At 44.5% G+C, this 18,831-nt stretch overlaps 1 protein-coding gene across 2 annotated transcripts in view; it reads right to left on the bottom strand.

Annotated features, from left to right (window-relative positions):
- Positions 1-9,731, bottom strand: part of LOC117763606 (contactin-1a-like) — a 72,425-nt gene extending 62,694 nt beyond the window's left edge. The window contains exon 1 of one of the 2 annotated variants that reach the window (XM_034588863.1): positions 9,467-9,731. The gene's annotated coding sequence lies outside the window, so the exon portion shown is untranslated. The remainder of the gene's footprint in view (positions 1-9,466) is intronic. The other variant, XM_034588869.1, reaches the window with a different exon arrangement.
- Between the last annotated feature and the right edge of the window lie 9,100 nt (positions 9,732-18,831).

Genomic DNA, 18,831 nt, shown 5'->3' with positions numbered 1-18,831 from the left:
TATGCATGGTTTATTTTTCTCTGTTGTAAAATGCGAGGGAAATGTTGTGAATGTTGCGATCTCCCAGCCACTAAAGGAAATTAAAAGGGTGGTATCTTGGCTTACATCTTCATTATCTGTCTTTTTCCTGGTCATATCAGTTCCTCTGCTGTAATTCTGAAATGTGCGATGGTAGAAGAAAAAAATCTGTTATTAGGAAACTGGATTCACCCTCTCGTTCTATCTCTTTCCCTTCCTCTCTCAAGATGATGACTCAAGCAATGCTCTGACTTTAAAATAAGGTAACAGAGAACACCAAGGGGTAATATTAGCCACTGCTTCTCAGGGGCAATTCTCTGTTGCTAAGTAAAATTGTGAGAATAAAGTCAGCAGCATGAATTGGCAGATTGCAAAAGAAGCTCCTGCAGCTAAAAACTGAGCCGAGGAAAAGAAAGCCGGAGAATAATTAGTGCACAAGTCTCATGCATAAGTCAGACAGATTCCCCCTCCGAGGGCTGGGCTCAGATCTTTCATAATGACAAACCCGAAAACGAGCCATTTTTGTTCAGGGACATTTTAGGGAAGATTGTTGGAAGCTATTAGTGCTGGTGCATTGTCCCGCTAGCACTCACAGAGAACATGACGCAGGTGGTTACATCACCTTGTGGGTCCGTGGGCCAGATGTGACAGTGTCACGCCAACTTAGAAAAGTTCTGGACTGACATGTCACATGGCAGAATGGGGCCTTATACAGAGTGAAGACGGCCACATAAGGATTCTTTGACCCCCTTTATCCACAGTCATTAGCTATGCAACAAGAGGGGTTGAGTTGGGACCATTTGAGAGGGTCCGGAGAGAACAGGTTTGTTAGAAACGGAAAACCAACCTGTTTGTCGTGCTCGCCTACATGGAATGCTAATGCTGCCCACATCAATGGGCTCTTCATGTAGGGATGCAGCGGAGAGGTTCGGGGGCTGACCAGTGCAACACAAACACACTGGCAGCACAGCGAGGGAGAGCCAGGAGAGGACAGCGGCAACCCACAGCCCTGAGCCTGCACCAGCCACAGCTTTTATTTCTGGTTACACTGATCTAAGGAATGAAGGGACAGCTCCAAATGTTTTGTTCCTCTGTTTCTCATTACATCCTCAACCTCCTCCTTCCTCCTCTTTCTAGCCCTTTGCCTTTTTAAATAGCCAAAGGACAGGACTGAAACACCTTCTGAATAAGAAAATAAGTAAGTATTGAATCTGTCAGGCTCCCTGTATAATAAGCAGGAATAATATACAATCACCTGGTCAGTGTTGAGAGCACAACACAATCGTCTAACTTTCAATCGATCCCATTAGCGAAACCTCTCAAGGATAGGCAGTTTCCCGGAAATGACAGCATCCAAAGAGCTACATGTAAGTGGTTGTTACATACAGTATAGCCGATGGTAGCATGGGCAGCTGTTTGCTCACCAAGAGCTTCAGCTACTGTTGCTCAGTCTACAGGGTAAGATGTGAGAATACACCCAGTGGGCAGTGCTATTTCTTCTCCTTCTTATGTTGCACTGAGGGCATGTTAATGTCCATAGAAGAATAGAGGTGACAGATATAGTCTCATAATACCATAAGATATCTCTAACTCTGTTGCTGCGTTGTATAGCTGTGTGCAGGGTTATTTGCCACTTGCTTGCTTGTGCACTTGCACTATTGGTCATAGGCTTGTTACCATCCGTACAGCCATCAGTCAGATCTCAGTTTTAGCTGCAGTTGTGCGCATACCCACAAGTGTCATGCAATGCAGTTCCCTGTCTCATGCGGGAACTTTCAATCTTTAGTTTGTATCTGTCACTCGGAATATGTTGCGGATGAGAGCAACATTTGTGGGCGTGTACATGCAGCCCAGCTACCGCCAAAGATTGAATTAATTCTTTGGGAAACTCTGTTATCAATATCAATATAATTTTTATCCTGAGAAGTTTTGGCCGTATCGCCCTGCCCGAAGCCAACATTGGTGTTGCTTCCACTGCTGGAGACAACTCTTTTTGAGTAAGTGAATTAACTTTGATGCTGAACTTACAACATTTCACAACTGGTGAGGAGCTATTCACGCTAACATTGGCGATGTACAGCAAAAACTTACATTTAAAACAAAAATTCACAAAGCATCTCCAAAAATCATAAAATAGGAATTTCATGGGATATTAAAATCAAAAGATTTACCAAAAAAATTAAATAAGGGTCTAAAATGGCTAAGTGGTCTCAGCAAAAGAAGTGAAGATAAACAAACCAGATTGAATAATGGGCATAGCAATAGTACTTACAGAGGCCCCTAGTGCTATGCTTCCCATCTCTGCCAAGTGTAATGGGATTTCTTGAGTTTAAATGCACTTCACTCACTCTGTTGAGCCAGTAGGAAGCTAAACTATTGATCCACAAACAATTTAGCTGTCCAGCTGTCCAGAGAGGGGGAAAACAGGACGCCCCTAAATGTCTAATGAGGCTTCCAAAGAGCTCAGCTTCCTCAGTATTCGTCCCACGTGCCAGGAGGCCTTTGCTTTCGGGCTCTCACCGCGATACATTTCTCATACATGCAACCACAGAAGACTATGGAGGCCTGTCAGCTTTAAAAAGTTCCAGCTCTCACTAAGGACATTTTTGGTTAGTGTAAGAATCCCCATTGACCCCCTCAGTCTCTCATATTCAACACACAGCTGGTAAAAGGTTCATGACTCTGGTTTAGTATGCTACAGGCGTAACAGAGCTGAGCTGTCAACCACAAACAGCATTAATCATTATCACTATAAGGAAACATAGGCTGGGTTAGCATGAAGTACCACATACAATATACATGAAAGATGATGGATGAGCCTCACATCCTCAACGAGCACATAGATATTCTTGTGTTCTGCAAAGGCTCCCAGCACCATAGCAACAGGCTTTGCTCTAAGGCCCCAAGAGTGGCTTGGCCCGACCGAGGAAGACGCTTTCATACCTAATTGGATAGTTCCCGGCGCCATCGGGCTTGTTCTTTATCCCCAGCACTGTAAGATAACAGCTCAAGCAGTTGAAACTATGGTAAACTTCCACATCCCCATGATGAACACAGATTAAATAGGATTAAATCCAAAACAATGTAGCCCATTACTGAGAATATCAATGATGAAGGGCACAGAGGTAATCTAATCATGAAAATGCTGCTAAGCACTAGCTTTCATATGCAGATTATGGATAAATTACAATATGTCAGCGGGGACACAGTTGTATAGGTAAGACTTTGCTAGCAACAAAGGTGATTATTTCAGTACTGACCTTTTTAATCACCCAAAACTATTTTCACAGACCATATAAATATAATATTTCTCAAAGATCTACATGAGCACCGTCTGTCATTGATTTTATCTGCACTTAATAATATGCTTTGAAACACCATGAAAATCAATAAAGATGAATTTACTCATAATCGAGTACAGACGTTTCTCTACATTGCTGCGCTGTGTCTGAAATGCCAAGAGAATAAATCCGACACTGATTTTCAAATTGCATTAAAATGCAAGTCATCTCTTACAGGGCCACAACAACAGCATGTATTGTTGTCTGACTGCAAAGCTTCTCAACAGGCCTGTAAACACTATATCCGACTGAAGCTATAAGGCTGCAAAAACAGATGGCTCAAGGCTCCCATGTGAGAGTTTGGTCCACTGTGTGTAACACAATATTCTGCCTCAGTGCAATGTTAAACAAATTCACAGGAGGTAATCTGACACTTTGAGGAGGACTTTAATTAAGACACAATCCCTTTATGATGCTTTGAATTGACTACAGTAAATCAGGGGAAACGCTGTCTGAACATGTTGACCTTGCAGTCCTGTCACTTTTACTTCTTATCATTAAATATAAAACATGCTTTATCAAATGACTTTTATTTGACGGTTTTTTGCTATTGCATGTTTCTTTTATCCATTTCCTTACCATTACTTTGAAATGATGTTGTATTATTTTATCTGCTTTTTTAAATCATGTGCTTTCTTTGATTTTCTATGACTTATGTATTCATTTGCTTGTTGTTTTTTTAATTTGTCCTCTTCATGAAGCACTTTGTAACAGCTGTTTTGAAAGGTGCTATATAAATGAAGTTATCATTTAGTACTGGCTAACAACCGCGGAAATGCAGTTAGTTATTTAATGAGTAAATAACTTGCTGAGCCTGAATGCATCCCAGGAAAGCTAGAAAAGGTTTGCCCTGCTCATAAGCACAAACAATTTTCTATGCTGACACTGAAATGAAGGAAGTCAAATATTATCATGAAAATTTAAAATGGATGATTGTGGTTAAAACTGAAATTAGCAGGCGAAGGGCACACAGTTGTAATCTCCTTCTAATTGAGTCCGTAAATCCCAAAAGGTTTTCTTTGATTGTAAAGTCTAAAAATACCTCAGAGAAAACCAAGCAACGAATCACAGAAAAAGACATGAAATCTTGTCAGACGTAACCTAGTTACAGATTCTAACTGTTCCTAAATATAGCAAGAATCCACTCAATATTTTTAAGCCTCCAGATGGCCTGCGACCAAACAACAGAGTTTAATTTCAAAATAAGGTACAGTACATTGTTTCAAAATCACATGACAGAATAGCAGTCATGTATCCAGTGTTTTTAAATAATAGATCTTAACTTGCTCCAACAGGCCAATGACGAAACCCTGTCAGTGAACCTGAATCATCCACCCACTGCGTGATAACAATCTGATGACTTTGATCAATGTCGTTCTATTTCCCCAATGAATGGCAAGGTGAGATAGACACTAGTGCTCGTCCATTTCACATTATCTAAATGGAAACACAGTAATCAGATTTTTGAAAAAGGCATCACTTTGGCAAATAGACAAAACGGAGGAAGCATGCGAGTCACTGAGGATGCTGGACACTATCAACAAACAAGATCACGCTGATAAAGAAAAGTGGAACGGATCAAATGTTCTGTCGTGAAAGGCTCTCAGAAGTTGTATCTTCAGGGCAGCACAATGACTCAATGTTTTCTATAGCCAATCCGTTTCTTCAAGAACTTTTTTTTACCATGTCATTAACTTAATAATATCTTTGTCTGCGAGAGTTTCAAGGCTATAAATAGACAAAAGGCCAGCGGCTGCTATTAAATAAACATATTTTTTACCTTCAGCAATGTGTTGATCTACAAAAGACCATTTTTGCAGGATATACTATATCATCATACATACGGCAAGTTAACAATCATGGACTGCAGAAGAGCTATATGTGTCACACTCACATAAAATTCTGTATGCAAACTAATCATAATTTCTGATCTTAGTCTCTCTTTGGGTTTTCGCAAGCTTTTTTTCTGTATGTTTCGACAAATTTAAGACTTTTTATTCCTAAACTCAAATCACTTGATCGATTAACACTTCACTACCATTTCCCATAACCAGGTTTATTTGATCTAACTCGCAGTACATCTAAGTGCTTCAGCCTCGGTCGTGGCAATTCATCTTGTGTGTTGTCAATGAGTTTCATCCATTTTACGAGCATATTTCACAGCAAAGTGCTTCTCAATTGATAAATGTAGTTTGCGAGTTTGTCTTCCACTATAGCATTGCAACAAAAAACTAAACAAAATACCCACCGTCTTGCAGTAATGACTTCCTCAGCAGTTATTCTTTACTGGTAAATGTGAGATGCTAATGTTGCATGTGATGAAACAAGGAATGTTTGGGTGACGTTCATGTGTATGGCTTGACGGTTTGCGTGGGGGAAATTCTATGAACGGTGAAACAAACAGTAAACTATAATGACTATAATGAGTGGTGATTAGACAAAATTGAGTTTACGAGGTGTTGTGTAGATTGTTGCAATTGCAACAACGCGCCATCCTGGGGACAGTGAACATAGCACAGTTTGTATCTTTAGTGGGATACAAACATGCACTGTGCCTGGGAGTTTTTTCCCCCCATTTAGCTCTGTCTCCACACATAAGATCTATGGGTCACGTGCATGCAGAGAGCAGGAGCAGTTCACAGTGGGAGAATCAATTGCAGACGCTCTATTCAGATAGCCGGGGACGGCAGATGGGGACTGAGGCCTTTTCTCTTCCTCAGGCATAAACAGAGGAGTGGTCTGTCTCCAGGCAAACACAGAAGACGTCATGCCTCTGCCTCGCTACCGTACCATTAGTGGATCTCCCCCATTGATCACCGGCGCGTAAATTGCTGAGCAATTTGGAGGAAGCATCGAGACGAGAGCAGCGCATGTTTTGTCAGCACGAGAGAAAGAGACAGCGGCAGCAATACTAGCTGGTGTGTATGTGTGTGTGTGTGTTTCATGCGCCTAGGTCGTCTCGTCCTGCTATGTCCTCTCCTAGAGCGTTCACTTTAACAATTAAACAAGTCTAGGTGACGTATTCCATCCAGCACGACTGATGGTGCATTCAATGCGACAGAACAAACAGCGCCTGACAAACTAGCCCCGCTGATGCCAAATGCAAATGCTGCCAATCAGTTTAGAGCCTTTTTTAATCGATCTTCCTCTATTCAACTGGTTCTTTGACTCTTTGCCCAAGAATTTGTCGCCCAGGGTTCGAAAAGGACATCTGGGAACAAATCTAATCTCCTGAAATGACTCTAAAATTGCCTTAATCTTTGCTGGGAAACATCCAAGATTCTGCTTTGAGCAACAAAATCATGCTGTTTGAATTGAGACAGTGGTGTTTGAAGGAGATGGGGGAATTAAAAAATTCATTGTCTGGCTGAATATATATATAAAGAAATCTTGGTGCATGGGAAAGATTTGCAATAAGGATTTATACACAAGGATCTCACCCTTGTATTCATGTTCATACTTCACATGCTGGCTGAAGTGAAGATGTGGAGGCTGACAGCTCTAGTGTCGGCCTCAGGTGAGGTTACCCTGACTACCTCAATACATGACTGAGTGGAGTATGAGACTGAAGAGGAAGAAGATAAAGTAAGTGTAGAGTTGAGTCATTTGAATGTGACACTAATGGAGGCTGAAGCTGTAGCCTCGACATGCATCACAGAGCAGCCACATCTTACAGGCTATACTGTATTATGTAAAACAAAATTCTGCCAAATGTGCTGGTAAGGGAACGTCCTCCTTTTTAGAAAATCCAAAACTCCATTGACATTTCTTTGGATAGCGAGGGGGGGATAGAAACTCAAGATGCTGCTCGGCATGCAGCAGGTTAGCCTACTTCTGAGGCGAGTAAATTCATTCACCTAGCATGAAGGAGAGGGTCTGTCCTCGGGGGTGTGCGCGGGACGGCGGCACAGGATGCATTAACAGCAGTCAGGCTTACAAGATTCATAAAGTGCATCCCCTGACAGGTGGCCACGGAGTCCCGCTGACATTGTGTGCCACCTTTATGGCTCTGATTTAGTCCGGACAAACACACGGGGTGGAATCTCACACTCTCATGACACTGTATTGCAAAAACAAACCCCAGAAGCAAAAGGGGCGATGATTAAAGATCTTTTAGTGCTCAGAAACCCCAAAACAATTCATAAACCTGCATTATATGTTAACCTGAGACCAGAAATCCAAAATAGCCGGCTTAGCTCTACCCTACTGGAGTGCACACAACAAACACGCCCATTAAATGGGACTTTCCCTTCTAGTTGGGTGGTGTTGATTACATTGTGAATCCCTATTACAAGCTTAAATCCTACTCTGCTGTCTGTTGTGTTGCCCAGAGCCGTGCACTCAAGTCATTATGGAACCGCAGCATGAAGACTAAATGTGCCTTTCGAAAAGACATTATCTGATACAGTGGTCACATATATCTGTAAATCTTGAGTTACAGACAATTTTCACAATATAGCTCCTTCACAATGACCAGTCAGCAAAGATGGTCCACCGTGCAATGGCCTATCATTCAGACAGATCTAAATGAGTGGTTCTACAACGGGGGTCTGCAAACACTGACACTTGTTTATCCATTAAAATGATCATGACATATGGCTAATCTGTGTTTCCAGACATTTCTCTTGTGTTGTTCTTTAACATTTGTAGTTTTTCTGTTATTTTAGAACACAGGAGAAGATGGGGAATATCCCTTGTATGTTCGGAGGTCCTCCGCACTAGCTTGATGTTAAGTTGCCAACCAGCAGCAGATATCACGGGCAGATAATTGTGACCACCAGCAGATGTTAGGGACGTAGCATCAGTCGTGTACCTTAGTGTCATCGGGTGTTTCATCCTTTTAAACACAAGACACGCTCTTCTAAGGCAGCTCCACCACAGGCTGGGTGTGTGTCCCTAACATCTTGGGGCCCGGTTGGGGTCTTTCCTCCTGATCCACAGCCATTAGGTGCAGCGTTCTGCAATCCATGATGCTTCTTTTGTGGTCTGTGAATTCCAATGGATCTTTGAGCCACCTGATGGTGGATGTTGCAAACCCCTGCAGCCAACCCTCACACCATAACTTAACAGACGTGTAAAGATATATCTGATTATATTTGTATATCCCATATTCACGAATCACAATTTGTCTCATGTAGGATTTAACAAAGTGCGACATCCTCTGATTGCCAGTGTAATGATTTAGCATCTAAATAATCCCATGTGGGGTTTTTCATATTTATGATTTTAAAACCTCCATCATCCTCACGCAACCAAATCAAAGCTTGCCCTTCATCATTTGGCAACGTGATGAAGACCTCCTCTTGGCAATCTCCCCTCAAAGTACCCAAACCTTACTTTGACAGCATGTAGCATGAGCAGCTTCCCTCCCTCCACTGGAGCCTGGTGTGTGTGCGTGTGTGTGGACGCGCCCATGACACCTTCTCCTGCACCTGACACCCGGACTCCACCACCCCTGCGATGGGCCATTACTGAGGAGGACAGAGCCGGACCACATGCCTCCGTCCACCGCTAAACATCAGGACATGCGTCTGAGCTCCAGCCCGGAGCAGAGTGTTTACAGCTCCCTGATCTCGGCTGTGGACGGTCGGTACGAGGGGGCGCCATCAGGCTGTGTGGCCTCTTGTGATGTCTGATTACAGCCGAATTTAAACCTCACACTCACTTACACAGCTGATGGATGTGTTGCATTGAAACATCCCTAAACGATCTCACCTATACTGAGCATCGGGACGTTCTTTGGGGGGGGGGGGGGGGGGGTGGAGAGAAGCGCGCGTCAGGATGTGCTGCAGATCATGTAACATGCAGCCTCACCCCCGCCACGATAAGTCAGATACACACGGTGTGTCCCTGTGTGATATTTCAACACACACATGCAACACGCAGCGTGTCTCTACCCTGGTCCTCTACCATCCTGCATTGCGGAGGGCTGCTGCACTAAGCTCCTTCACGTCCGCACATCGCACTCTGTAAACAACACTGATTCCACAGCTGTCAAAACGCGCAGACCCGGCGCCTGTGGAGATGAGGTTTAAAATGAAAATCACACGGTTGTGCGTGTGTGTGTGTGTGTGTGTGAGTGTGTGCGGGGCTGGTCGTGTCCTTACCCTCCGGTAGCGTCCGTCCGTCTCCGTTCGTCCTTCACGATGCTCACACCTGCTCAGCACCGCATCGCCGGGCGCTCAGAGCGGAGAGAGGAGACTGACGGAGCCGCGGTCCCGCACCCGAGGATTGGATGGAGGGATGTCAACTTAGGGGGGCGCTAGACCCGCCTGTTCCCCGGGAGCAGAGAGCTGTGAGTCCCACTGAAGTGTCCGGGTGCCCCCTGAGCTCCGCCTCTGGTTCCACGGAATCACTAACACTAGAAAAAAGTGTGTGTGTGCGTGTGTGCGTGTGTGTGTGTGTGTGTGTGTGTGTTGTGTGGAGGCTAATATCTCTCACTCTCCACCCCCATATTACCCGTATATTATTTGCCCAGCCTAAAACTTACACCGTCACACAAAGTCACACCGTTATTTAGAAAAAGTACAAAGAAAGAAAGAATCCAGGAACCAGAGTAGAAGCATCTACCTGCTAATTCCACAAACTGTCTGTGTGTGTAACCCATATTTCCCAAACTATCCATCTAATCAGCCTCACACTTCACGTCTCTGTTGTAAATTGCCCAAGAAAGTGCAGAGCCGAGTTTGGTCCCATTTGGACACGTGCCAACATTTTTTTCATAAGTTGTAAAAAATATATATATATTATCTTGTAAAAAGCTTGACCTCATGGTTTTGATGGCAGTGCAGCTTTAATGTGCATTAGCCATCATCAAATTGCTTTGCTACTACAATATCCCCACTGTCCTTATTCATCATCATGTCAACTCTTTATTCGTCTCATAAAACTCACTTCCCTCTGTCCTTTTTAATGTCACTTACATGTAACTTGATGTAAAGACCACATATCTGCTTTTACATATATGCTAGTTAAATGAGTTGAAAATGTTAGGGTTAGGGTAGCTCTTACCCTTACGTCAACCTATAGCTGCTTAACTAATATGGATTTGCCAACATCAATTTAAGTTTTATATTTTTCAGTTATAAACATTATGCTGGGGGCACCACTGTGGGAACCACTGCTCCATGGTCCTGGGGAACCAGCAGGTCAAGTTTACAGTCAGACTTACTGAATACATTATCATTAGAAGTGCTGAGTTAAGTGTTAATTCTACATCATTTCACCAAAATTGTACTTGTGTAAAGTACTTGAGTAAATGTTCTTATTTTCTTGAAGTCCTATCCAGATTATTTATAACTGGTGCACCATAAGTGGAATAGAAAATCAGTGAAATGATAAAATGTATTTTTTCATTTGCCTCTCATTCCATCTCTTCAAATCTCTCAGTTGATTCCCTGCCATTCCTCACCTGCCCACAAGGTGTCCTCAGTGGTTCCACCTTAACCCTTGTGTTGTCCCTGCTTCCCCCGGCTGTTGGCCCCCTCACATAGCCCACCCCATATTAGGACGCACACGTAGGGCAATAGACAAGTGAGCAGCCCTTGCAGATGTATTTGTTACACCCGCGGCACACGGTGTGAGTTTTACAGTCCTTTTTCCTGGGGCATATCTGACACCTCTTCCTCTTACTCGTCCCGAGCGGGGCTGCTGCTAGGGCTATGGAGGAGGCCGGACGCTCGGGTCGAGCGTCGTAGTCAAGAGCTCTCTGTGCGGCGGCTTTTACAGCCTTCACAACCGGGGCGGACGCGTCCGTGCGGGGGATGCGCTCCCTTCGTGCGATGAACGGAGTCACAAGAGCCTTTCCCAGCTGCTCTAGGAACACCCTCCGCTTGTTCCGCTTGCCCGGCATCCAGTCTGGGTTGATCTCTCTCCATATCACGAAGGCGTTGTAGGAAGAGATGTCGAGAATGTTGTGAAAGACGACCAGGGGCCAGCGCGGTCATCCTCCTGCAGCTGTACGTTCCGATCACCTTGTCTAGGTTGTCCACGCCACCTTTGTTGCGGTTGTAGTCCAGGACGATGACCGGTTTCCCGTCCTCGCGGTCGCTGATGTCGGCCTCGGGGTGCCGTGTGCTCAGGAGCACCACATTCCTGTTTTTCTTTGGGATGTAGGACACAAGAGTGGCGGTGGGCGTGAATGCGAACTTGGATGAGAACACCTCTCTTCCCTTGACCGCGAGCAGCCCGGTCGGGAGCTCGGGCTTGTTCTTCCAAACCGTGCCGACCACGGTGAGCTTCCTCTCCAGGAGCTGCCGCGCGAGTTCGTAGGAGGTGAAGTAATTGTCGCACGTGACGTTACGACCATGCAGTCCCTCCATTACATTGAGCACTACCCGCAACCCCTGGTTCCATTCTGGGCGTCCGCCACTCGGCTTTCCGGTGTACACTTGCATCTTCCAAGCGTAGCTTGACTTCGCATCGCAGGCCACCCACGACTTGATCCCTTATTTCGGCTTGCTGGGCTTGTACTGACGGAACGGACACCGGCCTAGGGAGAAAAACAGGAGGAGAAGAGATGAGAGGAGATGAGATGAGGACGAGGATTAGCAGCCGCTATCTACATAACATAACATAACATAACATAACATAACATAATAATAATATTTTTTAAAAAAAGACTAACCTCGTCCACGGTCACTTCGGGCCCCGGGTTGTAGAGGTGCGGTAGCCGCGACACCCACGCGTCCCAGACCTCTCGCACGGCCGCCAATTTGTCCGTGGCTCGTCTTGTGCGTCTCGTCTCGCGGTCGTCGAAGCGCAGCAGTCTGGAGTACGTGTGGAAGAGTTTTAGGACCCTCCCGATTCGTCATCTCCAGGATGATGTTCTCTACCGTCGGTGTGATGAACAGGCGGAACGTCAAGGCTAGGTCACCGGTGCGGGACGTCGCGTGGATCGTGGGGCCCCGGGGGACCCCGCTTTGAGCCGCAGCAGAGGAGGAGGAAGAGGAGGAGAAGGATCAGTGGCCCTCCTCTCGGCCGTACGCCCTCGAGGACCATGTTATTTCCCCGTTTCTTGACGGGAAGGTCTCTCTTTCCACGAGTCCGGTGGTGGTGGTGGTGGTGTCACCGTGGTCTTGTCCTCCTTCTTCTTCTTCTTCCAAGGATGAAGAATCTGCAGAAGCATCACCCACTGGGTCGTAGTCTTCGTCACCGTCGTCTTCTTCGTAGTCACCGTCATCGTCTCCGTCGCCGTCGTCTCCGTCCTCTCTGTCTTCTTCTCGGTCTGCTTTTCTGTCTGCTTCTCAGTCTGCTTCTCCATCTCCTTGTCCGTCCGCTTCTCGGTCTGGCTCTTTCGCGTCCTCTTCGGGTTCAGAGGATGGTTGCTGGGAGAATAGCTGTTGGAGAACCTGTTCTCTGGTGAAACTCTCCTGACGCAACATCGTGCCATGGTCCGTGAGAGAGTGGCACACTGAGACTTATATGTGGGTCTAATGTACCCCCCTTGATTTCAATTGGAATCAGGTGTGGGTCTAAATGACCCCACAGAGCACCACAGCGCCCTCTCTGGGGGTCTAAATGACCCCTCCCATGACAATCGAGAATGACAATCCATTGGTCTCAATTACCCCAGGAGAATTGGATAATGACAATCCTTGGGTCACCCTAACCCTAACCCTGACCGGCCAGGGCTTGCGTATGATCACACGCACGCACTCACACACGCACACACACACACACACACACACACACAGACACACACAGACACACACAGACACACACACACTCTGGGTCAATCCGACCCAGGAACAACACAAGGGTTAACCCAACCCCCCTGCTTACACATACTTGTCTCCCATTGGTCCCAATAGTAGCTGCCCACCAAGTCCTCACCTTCTCCCCACATATTTTGACCTGTTTTAGTCTTACTGCATCCTTCACTGCTTTACACAGCCCCTTTTCTATTACACACCCTTCATATGCTTCAGGCAGGAAATCTTGCCCAAGGTCACTTTGGGGATCGAACCACTGACCTTCTGCTCTATCTCCTGAGCCACAGCCAGACTATTTGTGCCTTTCAACCACTGCTTCAGTGTAAACTCAGGTTATCATTCCTGATTTATCTGCAAGACATTTAAATTTAGGTGTGTTTGTTCAACAGGTAAAACCATATATATATATATACACTACAGTTCAAAAGTTTGGGGTCACTTAGAAATTTCCTTATTTTTCAAAGAAAAGCACTGTTTTTTTCAATGAAGATAACATTAAATTAATCAGAAATACACTCTATACATTGTTAATGTGGTAAATGACTATTCTAGGTGGAAACGTCTGGTTTTTAATGAAATATCTACATAGGTGTATAGAGGCCCATTTCCAGCAACTATCACTCCAGTGTTCTAATGGTACATTGTGTTTGCTAATCGCCTTAGAAGACTAATGGATGATTAGAAAACCCTTGAAAACCCTTGTGCAATTATGTTAGCACAGCTGAAAACTGTTTTGCTGGTGAGAGAAGCTATAAAACTGGCCTTTCTTTGAGCTAGTTGAGTATCTGGAGCATCACATTTGTGGGTTCGATTATACTCTCAAAATGGCCAGAAAAAGAGAACTTTCATGTGAAACTCGCCAGTCTATTCTTGTTCTTAGAAATGAAGGCTATTCCATGCGAGAAATTGTGAAGAAACTGAAAATTTCCCACAACGGTGTCTACTACTCCCTTCAGAGAACAGCACAAACGGGCTCTAACCAGAGTAGAAAGAGAAGTGGGAGGCCCCGGTGCACAACTCAGCAAGAAGACAAGTATATTAGAGTCTCTAGTTTGAGAAATAGACGCCTCACAGGTCCTCAACTGGCAGCTTCTTTAAATGGTACCCGCAAAACGTCAGTGTCATCGTCTACAGTGAAGAGGCGACTCCGGGATGCTGGCCTTCTAGGCAGAGTGGCAAAGAAAAAGCCATATCTGAGACTGGCCAATAAAAAGAAAAGATTGATATGGGCAAAAGAACACAGACATTGGACAGAGGAAGATTGGAAAAAAGTGTTATGGACAGACGAATCAAAGTTTGAGGTGTTTGGATCACACAGAAGAACATTTGTGAGATGCAGAACAGGTGAAAAGATGCTGGAAGAGTGCCTGACACCATCTGTCAAGCATGGTGGAGGTAATGTGATGGTCTGGGGCTGCTTTGGTGCTGGTAAAGTGGGAGATTTGTACAAGGTAAAAGGGATTTTAAATAAGGAAGGCTATCACTCCATTTTGCAACGCCATGCCATACCCTGTGGACAGCGCTTGATTGGAGCCAATTTCCTCCTACAACAGGACAATGACCCAAAGCACACCTCCAAATTATGCAAGAACTATTTAGGGAAGAACCAGGCAGCTGGTATGCTGGCTGTAATGGAGTGGCCAGCGCAGTCACCAGATCTCAACCCCATTGAGCTGTTGTGGGAGCAGCTTGACCGTATGGTATGCAAGAAGTGCCCATCAAGCCAATCCAACTTGTGGGAGGTGCTTCAGGAAGTGTGGGGTGAAATTTCTACAGATTACCTCAACAAATTAACAGCTAGAATGCCAAAGGTCTGCAATGCTGTAATTGCTGCAAATGGAGCATTCTTTGACGAAAGCAAAGTTTGAAGAACAAAATTAATATTTCAAATAAAAATCATTATTTCTAACCTTGTCAATGTCTTGACTATATTTTCTATTCATTTTGCAACTCATTTGATAAATAAAAGTGTGAGTTTTCATGGAAAACACGAAATTGTCTGGGTGACCCCAAACTTTTGAACGGTAGTGTATGTATATTTTATAATACGTTTTTATTCCCTGAAGCTACAAACCTTCAAGCAAAATTGTCTCAACAGAAATTTCAACTGTTATGTTTGTGAATTATCCAGAGACACATTTAATGGAGATGAGATTATTTTTTTCTTTCATTCTTTTGTTTTGCGGCGCAGCACCAGCAAAAGTTTCAGACGGAGATTTTCAAACATGAGCGGATAAATTGATCTGCATGACAAGAGAAAATGAGAAAGGAGTGTGGCTCCAGCCTGCTTGTTATCCATCAGCCTGTTCTTCATCCCGCAGATATCAAAAGGGCACCTCTACTAATTACAGCGCCTGGCCCATGTGTCAGTCCAAACATGAGACCATCTCAATCCCCGGGGATTAGATTTAAATCTTGGCTGTAAACACCACACTGCAAATAATCTGCTGCGACGCATAAATAATGCAGGAATCTTTGAGAAAGAGCAGGCTGGAATTAATTAAAGGACTTAGTCCCCATGGATGAATTTGGGCAGAACATATACAAGAAGTTATTTTTCTGACTTTACCCAAATGTCATTGCCTACTAGCAAGTTGTTGTTGCTGCTCTGTTCCCTGAGGGTGTTATTATTCTGACTTTCGCTCCTTTTGAGATGGAAACTGTTGTTAATGTTGGCCAGACACAAAAAAGACATTATCTGCACCTCAGGGAGATATCTGGAAAATCTATCAGTCCACAGAGGCCAGGGAATTTAGTAACACTGAGGAAATTCATGACATCCTAATAAAGCAGCAGGCCCTAAAAAGGATATTATTTTGTGCTCGGGTTATCTGAGATCTGGGTGTATTCAACCCTCAGACCAACAGTTTTGTTCCTCTTACAAGATGAAAAATGCAAAGAGAGCAAGATCCTGCTGGCGAGCAACACAGTTACAAGGCCGGTGTCTGGGGTGGATAAGAGGAACAGAAAACACCCTGCTGTCTGGAGAAAAGAATAGGTGGCTCTCATCTATCTGCCTGGCAGAGGAGGAGGAGGGATGTGGAGGCAGAGGAACAGGGAGGAGGGAGGAGGGAGGGTAAATGTGATTTAGCCCCAGTGATCTCCGTCGGGGCTCATGCAACCCATCCATGTTGAAATACACATGGGACATGGTGGGGGGGTGTTTGTGGGGAAAAGGAATTTTAGGTGAGGAGAGGGTTGATGGTAACATGATAAAAAAACAACAACATTTAAATGTTATTATTAGATCTTTATAGTAAAGATCAAATTTTATCTTGTGTCCGCTGTACAGGAGATTTGCAATCGATATTTGCTACTGGTCAAAATATAAACACCCTTTGACTCCTCCACCCCTTCCTGCATTTGGGGTTTTCAGTTTCAAACAAACCAAACCTACCAATCAGCTCCAACCGCTTGGTCTTGACACGTGTGTGTGTGTGTGTGTGTGTGTGTGTGTGTGTGTGTGTGTGTGTGTGTGTGTGTGTGTGTGTGTTTGTGCGTGCGTGCGTGTTGTCATACCGTTATTCAGCCATATGGAAATGTCACAGAGTAATCATAAACAATTATCCTCCGCAGCTCTCAGAGCATCAGAAAAGGCCACATTTGCATAAAGGCACAAAGGCTCTGCCACTTACATCGAAGGAACAGACGCTCTGGAGCTCTGCACACACTTAAGGATACCAGAAACTAAATGCTGGTGTCTTTCTAATAACTGCCTTTGATGTCTTTTATTCCGCACAATGTTTTTATTGGTGATCTTGTACATGCTGAAAGATTATGTCCTGCGGTTGACACAAACAATGCCCTTCGAAGCTCCTGGAGGTTTTGCCGGAAAACAGGACGTCACAATGAGACCATGTAATTATCCCCCCCCCCCGGCTGAAACCAGACTGGAGGTAGACGCACAAACCAGCCGCAGATCAATTCAAACAAGGCTTTCAGCCCATGCAATAAATCAAAGAGCCGGACACAGAGGGGCTGGGAATGGCTAATGGATGCTATGGCAGGCGTACGGCTGACACGGAATGGATCCATCGAGGACTGGATGAGGAATGAGATGGATGGAGGGAGGCGGTCAGAGCAGAGCGACTGGAAGGTGGGTGGGTGGGTTGGAGGTCAGAGGGGTAAACGGGCAGCTGCTCGTTTGGTGCAAATGATCACCAATCGACGGACAAATAATGTGATTCTGTTGCCATGAAAACAAATAGCTAAGCCTCTTATGGGCAGCCTTTGTAATTGAGGACAGGAGATGTCAACAGAGGGCTAAACAGAGGCTTACAGCAGACGGCCCAGATGTGAGGCCACGTGTTGTGATTTGAGAATGACACATTTTCATGGTAGAATAATCCTTAGCATGTTTTGTTGACAAGTCGAGTCATGCTCCTTGCATCAAAATTTCTGATTCAGTGTTTTTAAAAGCCTGTTGCCTTTTCAGTCAGCAGTGCAATTGCCTTCTGTCAGTAGGTGGCAGTAAAGTCAAAAGGGAAAAATCCATCACAAACAAATTGATGAATCATCCGGTTGCTGAAGGTCGTCAGGTGTCTGACATCCCTGCTGCTCACATGGAGTGAGAGTCATTTGTTTCGACTGAAATATTCCAGACAGCTGCAGTTCAACACTCCCTGGTAAAAACTCTCCTGGCGTCATTACAGAAAAAGAAAATTAAACATCAACCCCGATTCATAAATATGCAGGGAGGCAATCCACTTTTAATCACTGCTGTTATTAACGGCAAACACTTCTGTGAACGGTCCCCCCCCCCAAACAATTTCACCCTGCAAAAAGGAATTAGTGTACCTGGAGGAACAGAAGGCAGCGTCCTCTGCCAGGAGCAGAGAGAGGATTTGCAAGACAGCAGATAGCAGACTTCCTCGCTTCCTGACACCACTGCTGTGTGATAATGCACCAGATGGCGGGCTGCTCTCTCACCATTACCCTGACAATATGACTGTAATGGAAGTGGAAGGGCCACAAGTGAGCACAAAAAAATGAGATGGAGCCCAACTGTTGTGTTTCATGCTGCTAGTGTCTGAGGGGAGTGAAGGCGTCCATATTTACACAGCCCAGCAGCTTCTGTTCACCGAACAGGCTGGTTTTACTACTCACTGTACTTCTACTGTGAGTATGCATTTATTCTTCTTAATATGCTTTTATACTCTACCACAATTCAGAGGAAAATATCACACTACTGTATTCATTTGACAGGTGTTACTTTAGAAATGTTAAAGATTTTACATAAACACTATAATAAGTATATATAATACTACACATCCTCAAAGTTTCCAACCTGTGTTTCCAAACCTTTTTGTGCCTTTTACACATCAGCAGTGTCCTGTTGTTTTAGGTGAGTTTTTAGTAGCTCCCAGCAAAGAGACATTTCCACTTCAAATTCTTTATGGTTTCATTTCATTAACCGTCTGTGGCTTAAAGAAGTAAAACTCTCCATTGTTTTGAAAAACGATGCAATACTCTAGAATAATAGCAATACTATGAATCATTTACCTACCTCCTTACTGAGGCTGAGACGTCTCACACACAACTGATTTAAAAAGAAACACAAATGCAAACATGAAGGAAACGTCTGGACAAAACAACCACATAACATCTTACAGTGTATAATAATATATCAGGCATAAGGGTCAGTTTTTAAATATTTTACTTTTAATACCTCAAGTATATTTAGATGGAAAAAGGTTGGTACATTTATTTTCTACGTCAAGGCAGTTTTTATTGGTGTTTGTTGTCTGTTAGTTAGCAAT

Source organism: Hippoglossus hippoglossus, chromosome 6, assembly GCF_009819705.1.
Source record: "Hippoglossus hippoglossus isolate fHipHip1 chromosome 6, fHipHip1.pri, whole genome shotgun sequence".
NCBI classification, from domain to species: Eukaryota; Metazoa; Chordata; class Actinopteri; order Pleuronectiformes; family Pleuronectidae; genus Hippoglossus; species Hippoglossus hippoglossus.
Note: the sequence above shows the minus strand (reverse complement) of the source record. Positions and strands in the feature narration are given on the sequence as shown.